The 10,000-nt window shown below is 43.7% G+C and overlaps 1 protein-coding gene across 1 annotated transcript in view; it reads left to right on the top strand.

The window, feature by feature from the left end:
- Positions 1-10,000, top strand: part of znf804a (zinc finger protein 804A) — a 126,041-nt gene that overhangs the window by 96,051 nt on the left and 19,990 nt on the right. The gene's annotated exons all lie outside the window — the stretch shown is intronic.

Here is a 10,000-nt window from a genome sequence, read left to right as displayed (position 1 = left end):
CCTCTCTCTACCCACAGCCTCCCGCCATCACACACACACACACACACTCCTGCCATCACACACACACACACACACACACACACACACACACACACACACACACACACACACACACACACACACACACACACACACACACACACACACACACACACACACACACACACACACACACACACACACACACACACACGCTCCCACTATCAGCATCACCATGTCACTGACAGCCTGTCCACACACACACACAGGAATACACATGTGTACACACCTATGTGCACACACACACACACACACACACACACACCACACACACTTTTTGAAGTACGCCACCCACTATCACTATCCACCCACATGTTCCCACCACCTCTATGTTGGTAACAGTCCCCCCCACACACACACACACACCCTCCACCCCCCACCACCACCAGTAGCTACACACAAACACACACACACACACACACACACACACATCTTGTACCACACCACCCACCCACTGCAACCTACCCACCCATAATTGGATCCTCATTGCTTTGAATGTATTAAACATTCAAAGCAATGAGGATCCAATTATGGGCCCCCCATCTCCCTGGGCCTGGGACAACTGACCCCTTTGCCCCCCTTGTCGGCTTCCCTGCCCACCTATACTTGCCTGATTATCATAGACTTGCAATCGAGATAGAAGCAACGCCGCCGAAGGTGTTGCGTCACTAGGAGGGCGCAGCCTGGCTACACCTATACGACCCCCAAGGTGAATCGCACGCCAAAGAGCACTCCATAGAAGATGACCGTGAAGTATCTACCGGCACTGTGTCAAGAGACAGCCACAGCCACTTAATTAGCATAGAGAGGATGTCCAAGTGGAATGACCTTCTTGCCTTTGGTTTTGTTGAACAAAACAACATACGCACAGTGCAGTGCGTACCTCTTCTCCGCTACCGTCTTCCGCCACAATCTCAGACAAGTCACGAGCATGGCTTTGATGTTTTTTCTCTTGTGTATGTTCTTTCAAGAGGAGGTACCGCGCCGCCTTTTCTCCTGTTGCCTGGTGGGTGCGTAGGTTCCAATAGGTAAACTATAGGAGCAAGTAAGGGGAACTCACACACCTTGGATGCCGATGCAATGGTATACTTTTATTGCATGTTTAGAAAATAAATAAAAGTACTGCCCAAGTGAACAGTGCACTGAGGATGGTCTGACTGGGACCGAAGCGTTTGCACTGTTCACTTGGGGAGCACTTTTGTTTACTTTCTCTTGTGTAACCACTTGGAAATAAAAGGCACTTTGACATCAGTTATTGGATATAAATGATGCTCCTAAGAATAAAGGGATTACCAGAGCAGGGGATTCATCTATCTGACAAAGTCCATCACAAATGACTCATGCCAATGGTACTGTATTTACTCAGTTATATTATGAAACTTTTGTCTCTTGGCTGTGGCCATGGTTTAAAAACTTTTTTAATTTTGTTTTGTCCCCCCAGTTAAGGTACATGATTTCCTACCTCTATGCAGTCCCCCTTAATCATCTGTAGTATCTATTTATTTATTCTTTTATCACTTATTCTGCCTGGAGCATTTGTCTACTTGTCAATATTGTTTGTTATTTTCCTCTTGTTGTCTGTTGTCACTGTCTTTGTTTAATGTGTTGTTGTGTAAGCTTTTACTTACTACCTGCGGGTATCAATAATGTCACTTTACCCTACAGTACCTCACCGTACTTTTTGAAAACACTCTTATTACCTTACCATCCACGACTCCACTGCTAATGTCACATGAAAAATATCACGTCCGTTTTTAGTGCTTCGGCTGCTGTGAAGTATTGCGACGGCCATTTTGTCTGCTACATTAACTGTCAGATATCTCCCGCTAACGGCCCTGATGCATGATCATGTGAGCTGCTAGGGATAGGCTAATTCCTCATCGCTACAGTTATCACTTTCAGTACCATTCCCATCCATACATTTCCGCTAGTTGTTATGGAGAGAGAAAAACTGAAATGACTCCAATCTGAAAGCTCGGTATAAGTGCATATCAAGGTCAATCCAAATTACTATAAATACATCAGCATGGCTTCTCTGCAGTGCTTACGTGGTAGGTCAGTTCATTAAGATGCCTTTTTAGAAAATGCTCGTAGGTGTTTTTTCATCATCTGTGTGGAAAAAGGTTCAGCTCTTCGAGAAAAAAAGGTAAAGAGAGGAGGATGGCGAGAGGCTGCCCTCTAACCATTGACTCAGTCAAAGAGTAATTGCACCGTGTGTTTGGTTAGAGACAAGCACAGATGCACTTTCCATTTAGGTGCAAGGTCTAGAATCAGCAGCTCTTACTCGATGGTGTGAGCAAGAAAGCGACAGAAAAAGAGAGACAGGGATAGAGAGAGAGAGAGAGAGAGAGAGAGAGAGAGAGAGAGAGAGAGAGAGAGAGAGAGAGAGAGAGAGAAAGAGAAAGAGAGAGAGAGAGAGAGAGAAAGAGTAAAAGAGAACGACGAAGAGAAGGATAGAAAGAGAGGGGAAACAGACCGTTTCCCAGCTCGGCTATTGGCTCAGTCTCCTTCTCTTTCAGTCAATAAAAGGCGATAGATTCTTTGTGTGTCAGCAATTTAGCAACAACAGCCAACAGGAATCCCCCCAGAAGCTGTACAATTAATCACGGTGGCAAAAGATGCCAAATCTGGTACTGAACCGCTTCCAGTGTTTGCTAAGAAAAGAAACCAACGCGATTAGAGAGGACGGATTCGAGATGCCATCTTTCTTCCTCCTTGTGCCTGAGTGTACAATTTTAAACATGTGAAAGAGGGAAAAAAGAAAGAAAGAAAGAAGAAAAGAAAGTTAACATTCGATCAGGGAATTTGATCCAGAGGCTCATAATCAGACAGATGAATCCCAGTGGACTAGTTTATTTTTTTTCTCTTTTTTTCTTCACAGTGGTAATGCTCAGCGACTGCCACAGTTTCCCCTTAGTTCTGTGTAAAAAAGAAAAAAAAAGAAAAAAACGAACAGTAAGTGTAGATACAGACACAGGAGAGAGGGAATGAGGGAATGAAAGATAGAAAGAAAAAAAGAAAGAAAGAAAGAAAGAAAGAAAGAAAGAAAGAAAGAAAGAAAGAAAGAAAGAAAGAAAGAAAGAAAGAAAGAAAGAAAGCAATTGAAAGCAGCAGGCCGTCTGCTTCAGTCAGGATCCAATGCTAGGCTATTCCTCCAATCCTCCTCCTGCTTGTGAATGGAACATGATTCTTTGGCGGAGGGAGATCATTGCGGCCGTGATTCATCAGCTGGTGTGTGCTGTATCGGAGATGGGAAGCCATTGTTCCATTGCCAAGGGAGGAATTTGCAGACAGACCCTTGATGGAGAGTCTTGTTAGAATACCCATGGCCATTCCTGCGTGAAAAGAAGGAAAGAGAGAAAGAAAGGAGGAGGAGAGGTGGTGTGATCTGATGTGGTTGAGGTACGTAGGAGCGGGGGAGCGGGGGAGAAAGATGGGGGACTATGCATGAATTCACAACTGCATTTTCGAGAATGTAATTTGCAAAGCTAATATTTTACACTTTATTTTCTTCCTGATAAATTATGCAGGCATATCAAAGAGAAAAAGGGAAGAAAAGGCCCTTAACTGTAACATAGTAAATTGCTGTCATAATTTCAGTGCCAGGATATTGTTTGAAGGCCTGCTGAAAAATTAATCAAATGTGGATCGAGTCTAATTTCCCCATATGCTGAAGGTTTTGGCTCCTGTTTATGGGGTATGACCTTATTAGAACTTAGTAAAGTAGGCAATTGTGAAACATTATATGCCTCTCTTGTCAGGTCATTCCATTTCCCCATCATAACACCGTTAATTTTACGGTGTTAATTCAATGCTTAGACCGTCGAATTTAGCACGCATCGTGTTGCTCCTACTCTCACAGTGTGGAATTCACTCAGAAAATATTTCCGAGTATTAGCATGTATCGCTACAGCACAATCTGACCCGGGGCTCATCCTCCAACAGCTAATACATGTAGCCCACGTAGGCCTACCGTAATAGGCCCCCACTTCAATATGATTGAGTGTTAGGTACATACCAAGGTACTAAGACCTTTGAGGCGTGCCAGGAATTCTTCAGTCATCCCTGCCTTCCTTGGCGTACAGTAGTCAGTATAAATCAATGATGCATAATTAAGTGAATCTCTCCTCTCATTGCGCACCTCCTCGTGCCTTTGTGTTGCAATCTGCAGTCAGTGGCTCCATTTGAAGAGTGCGGTGATCAGAACATTCACAAGATGTACAGTTCTCACAGTGATGTCACAATGGATTCACAATGACAAAAAAAAACTATGAGTGCTGAATGTCCATATAAGAAGTGGTTTACAAGTATTGTATACGGATATTTTTGAAAACACATTGGTTTTGGCCTCGCGTTTACATATAAACAGGGTTTTAGAATGGGCATTTGAAACAAATTCCCATTTAGGAGGATAAAACACACCTGTCACTATGCGGTTTTTAATTTTATCCAAGTGTCGTGTCGTACACATAAACAGATCTGCATTTTTAAATATCTGCATAGATACATGTAACCAGTACCTAAAATTGCAAAAGGAAAGTGTTCTAGCAGAGAGACTGGATATACTATACTGGATATATTTACTCTTAGAATCTCTGGTTCTATACTGCCCTACCATTTCAGAACGCAGTCTCTTGAAAATGGTCGAAAAAGAGTTTAGAACGGAAATTGCCTTTAAAATACCTTCTTTTTCTTGTGTTAAAAAATTTTGCTCCAACTTTGTCCTGTTTCAGAAAAAAACAATAAAAAACGAGTATACTGCGCTTTTTTGTTTTAAAAGGTGACGTCGTACTAGACAAGAACACAGTATATCACGCAATATACTGCACTTCTTCATTGAAACCGTTGTTTTGGTGTAGACTAGTGGTTCTCAACCTTTTTTGAACAAACGCCCCCTTAACCTCACCATAAGTCTACCAACGCCCCCTTGAGCTCATCACAAGACTGCCAACGCCCCCCTTAGCATTGAAATAATAAATAGACTAATGTCCCCCAATGGGAACTAAGCCCCGCCCCCACTCAGCTATATCCTTCTCAACCCCCCCTAAGGCTCCTCAACGCCCCCTGGGGGGCTTTATCGCCCCCGTTGAGAAACACTAGTGTAGACAGTAATACCACAACAGAACGCAGTATGTTGATTTTTCAGCTAAAAAGTAATGAGAATGTTGTTGTTTTTTTTTTCTTGTGTGCATAAATTTCCATCATACAAAAGTATTATATGGAAGTGTCATCACCACTTTAGCTCCAACACAGTTGCATGGCCAGAAAGGAAACTTTAAAGCCTTTTTTTCTCAGTTTACCGGTACGGAAAGATACTGCGTTCTGAAATAGGGCAGTATAGTCTATTATTCTCAAAGTGACTGCTAGCCATATGTGGATAATATGCTAGCCATCTCGTGTTTGTCGCTCTGTAACATGGGAGTGTTTCATAGTCTCCTGAGCTGTACGGCCTGAATTCCAGTAATCCTCTGCCCATGGCTATTTCTGCCCATGGCCCCTCGTGTGTGTGGTGGCAGTCTTGTTTTGGGGTTCCTTTGAAGCAAAAAAAAAAAAATGTAATCCACTTGCACAAAAATAGCCTGTCTTTTGATGTCATGTAATGTAATGCAAGAATCAAAGAAGTGCTACAACAAAAAATTGGGGGAGAAAAAAAAAGGCAAACGTTTTTTTGTTGACAAAATGAAGCTTAATGCATTCATTTTTCATGCATTAGCAGAGCGAATGAATCCGGGTTAAACAGAGGCAGATTATGTTGCATAATAGTGCATTAGTCCATGTCTGGGGTTTTCCCTTCACTCGGGAATAATACAATTACCCTGATTAATAATAATACACTCCACACTCCTCTGCACACAGGCAGGGACAGAGCAGGGAGACTCCTCTGGGTTGGTACTTTTGTGGGACAAACTACCCGGCTGGCCAGATAAGACAGGCATACACAAACAGTACACACACAGACATAGACAGGCATACACACACACACACTCACAGGTACGCAAACACACAAACACACACACACACACACACACACACACACACACACACACACACACACACACACACACACACACACACACACACACACACACACACACACACACACACACACACACAAATGCACGAACGTGTGCACACATGCATGCACGCACAAATGCTCGCTCGCACACCCCCACACCCACACACACACACACACACACACAAACAAATGAATACACAGATGTTACACACACACAGACACATACACACATGCATATAAATATACACATATAGACACTCCTTAAAACCAACAGATGAAGTAAGAATGCCCTTGAGAATATCCTTCTTACTGTTGTTTCATTTTTTTTTTTAAATGCACCCAGGAAATGGGGTGGGATGTGGGAGAAAGCGATAAGTAGCAGGGTGCGGAGGAGAGGAGAGGGGAGGGGGGAACCTTGTTTTTGTGACTCAGGGGGCGGGGGAGCTTCTCAGCGTGACACAAAGCCATCATTAAGCGGCAACAGTCCCCCTGTGGTGATTAGGTCTATCTACTGTGTAAATGACTTCTCAGCTTCACACTATGGCTTTCTGCTGTTATTTATTTCATTGGTTTACTTCATTATTAATGCCGTTTTTCTTTTTTTCTGTCTTTCTTTCGTCTCCTTTGTCTTTGGCAGCGCTGGCAATGTTATAATTGCCTTTAGTTCTAAATAAAACACAAACCAAACAGCATTTGTTGTGGTCATTATTATTATTTCATCATATCATTATCTAATATTTTAATTTGTTTTTTAGCTGTAGTCTGATGTCATGTTTTGCCATCCCTGACCTTCACAGTCAGTCAGTTACCTCCGTACTTTCATTTCTAGATCTTAAAACTTTGATTCCTCTGAATAGTCTTTCGTGGAGTCGTAGCAGCTTAGTATAGAGGGGATGCACCTGGAAATCAATTCTGAACGCCTCACTGACATTCATGAGCCAAGCCATTCATTAGGCACAATTACTTAGCGATCGTGTCATGCCTTAGCTCTGTGGGAGTGGCGGAGCTATGTTATTACTCCTGCCAATCAGCACTTAGCTTAGCACTGGCTGTTCTCTCTTCTCGATGCAGGAGAGAGAGAGAGAGGGGGGGGGTGGAAAGAAGGAAGGAAATGGGGAAGGAAAGAGATAGAAAGGGAGATAGGGAGATGATGAGAGAGGAAGACAGAGAGAGAGGAAGAGAGAGAGGAAGAGAGAGAGAGAGAGAGAGAGAGAGAGAGAGAGAGAGAGAGAGCAAGCGAGCGAGCGAGCGTTGAGTCGGAATGATTCTCCACAAGTCATCAGCTCCTCCCATGGAGCACTTTATTCCGCATCCCACTCGTACTCTAATGGACTGGACACATGTCATGTCCACCTGTGAAGTGACCACAGAGTGGAGGCCTGATGGGACTGACCTCCCTCCCCCTCCTCTCCCACCAGAGATTCTTTAAGTATAGAGATATGCCAACATAATAGGTTTCTATGGGCACCTAACATGACCAGGTTCCGGTCTGCCTAAAGGGGCATGTCATAATGCTCCTAGCATTGAATAGAACAGTCCTCAGGTCTGCCTAGGTCTGCCTAAAGGGGGATTTCCCCCCCAATAATAGAACCCGGAAACAATGGGCCAATGGAACCTCTCTCTCTCTACTCTCTCTGTCTCCCACCCTCCCAGGCCCCCGCTACACTACACTCACTGGATTGGTCTCCGGTTGCAATATTAGCTGACAGCCATTTTGTATTCGTTTTAATTCATTTTCATTCCGATTGTAATGTTACATGAGTTTGACTTCAGATTCCCTTCACAGATGGAACCAGATAAGTGATGTCTATCACAAAAGAGAATCATGAACAAAAACTGAATGCAGAGGATGCAATGTGTGTTATTGGTTAGGCAATGATTTACCACATGACCCATCTCGGCAGAGGGACAATTGGAAATCCTAATGCATTTTAGTGTTACAAACAGGATTAGGCCTTAGTTGTATTTACTAAGATGAACGCTCATATCTAGGAATCATCATGAATTCCAAATCTCGCTTTAATTCATTTTTACTTGTTTTTTTTACCACCATCTTTCATTCATAGTGCAGCCAGGTCCCATTTACTTATAAAGGGGCCATTTGGCTGTGACAACTAGATGAAATACAGAGAAAGGGTGGAAGTGAGGCACATGCAAGGCAGTGTGAGAAAGTGAGAATGCAAGAGACAGATATAGTAGTAAACAAAATGCTGATTAGAGTTTACTTAACATTTTCAGAGTGTAGAGATTTAACATCTTCTAGAGTGCATTTGGTCCCAGAGTACTCTCAAGGTGTTGAATTAACACTGTATTTTTACCGTGTAGGGACAGAAAACAAGAGCGAGAGAGAGAGAGAGAGAGAGAGACAGAGACAGAGACAGAGACAGAGACAGAGAGAGAGGGAAGGAGAGAGAGAAAAGAGAAAAGAGAAAGGGAGGTGAATGGGGATGATTACAGGGCTAAAAGTTCAAGCTGTCCGTTTCTGAAATTGTCTGTGGATTGTTTTTTGTGCTCATCTCCTTCAGCACGGTCCCTGTGGCTTTGGGGCAGGATCTCGTCAATGTGTGTGGGAGCGTTCATATGACTTATACTGTAAACAGAGCATGAGAATGGGGTTTATGCGGCCAACCGATGGCCTATGGGAAGGACACGTTGATTCCCTCGGGAGCGGGGGAACGGGGGAGCGGGGTGGGGGAGCGTCGGTCGGTCGGTGCAACATCTCACATCTCACATCTCACGTTGTGTGTGTGCGCGGCGCGCAAGTCATGCAGAGTTTTGAACATCTGACTCTCCCCGCAGTAGCTGGGCTGAGAGATGAAGAAATTTGATTTGAGACGCCGTCTCCCTCTGGTGAAACAATTCTCTTTCCCTTTTTTTCTCCCCTTACCCTCCCCGCCTTTCGGAATCAATATTTAATAAAGAATATAAAAAGAGGGAAGATGAGGATCCCAATGAAACAGACGAAAAGACGGAGCGGGAACATCAGTTAAAAGATGCAAGTGCTATCCCCCGCCACAACAAATGATGAATATAAACCAAGATGACATTAATAATATGTGCCTGCGATTGAAACCAGAGCAAACACAATATCATCACCAGGCATTTATGTCCCTCCCTCTGTGGCTGCACGGCCACAAAAGAAATATCGGCTCTATCGATTCATTGTTGGGAACTCTATGGCAGTCCTCTATACAAATAATGCACAGTCATGCGTACTAAAACAGACTAAAACACACACGCACACGAACACTCGGACTCATGCACACACGCACACGCACACACGGACGCACGTACGCACGCGCGCACACCCGCACGCACGCACGCACACACACACACACACACACACACACACACACACACACACACACACACACACACACACACACACACACACACACACACACACACACACACACACACACACACACACACACACACACACTCACATTATACAACTCTAACACGGTATATTAGATGTTTATACTTTTGGGTGGTCCATGAAAACAGAGAGAATGAGAAGAATAATTTGGTAGGGAGAGAAAGAAAGAGAAGAGAAGAGAAGAGAAGAGAAGAGAAGAGAAGAGAAGAGAAGAGAAGAGAAGAGAAGAGAAGAGAAGAGAAGAGAAGAGAAGAGAAGAGAAGAGAAGAGAAGAAAAGAGAAGAGAAGAGAAGAGAAGAGAAGAGAAGAGTGGTCCTCCTCAGACAGAGTTCCTTCTCCAGAGGGTCCTCACCCTTAAAGTCAAGTAGGGATAAGAAGATTAAAATAATTGTAGCTATTCTCTATGACTGCTTTGACTTAGAGGACACGGTGCTAATAAACTGTGAGTCATTCTGCAGAGAGAGAGAGCCAGAGAGAGAGAGAGAGAGAGAGAGAGAGAGAAAGAGAAAAAGAGACTGCATTTGCGTATGTGCTTCCGAGAGAGAGAGAGAGAGAGAGAGAGAGAG

The sequence above is a fragment of the Engraulis encrasicolus genome, chromosome 13, assembly GCF_034702125.1.
Source record: "Engraulis encrasicolus isolate BLACKSEA-1 chromosome 13, IST_EnEncr_1.0, whole genome shotgun sequence".
Lineage (NCBI taxonomy): Eukaryota > Metazoa > Chordata > Actinopteri > Clupeiformes > Engraulidae > Engraulis > Engraulis encrasicolus.
The sequence above is the reverse complement of the archived record's forward strand: the minus strand, read 5'-3'. Positions and strand labels throughout refer to the sequence as shown.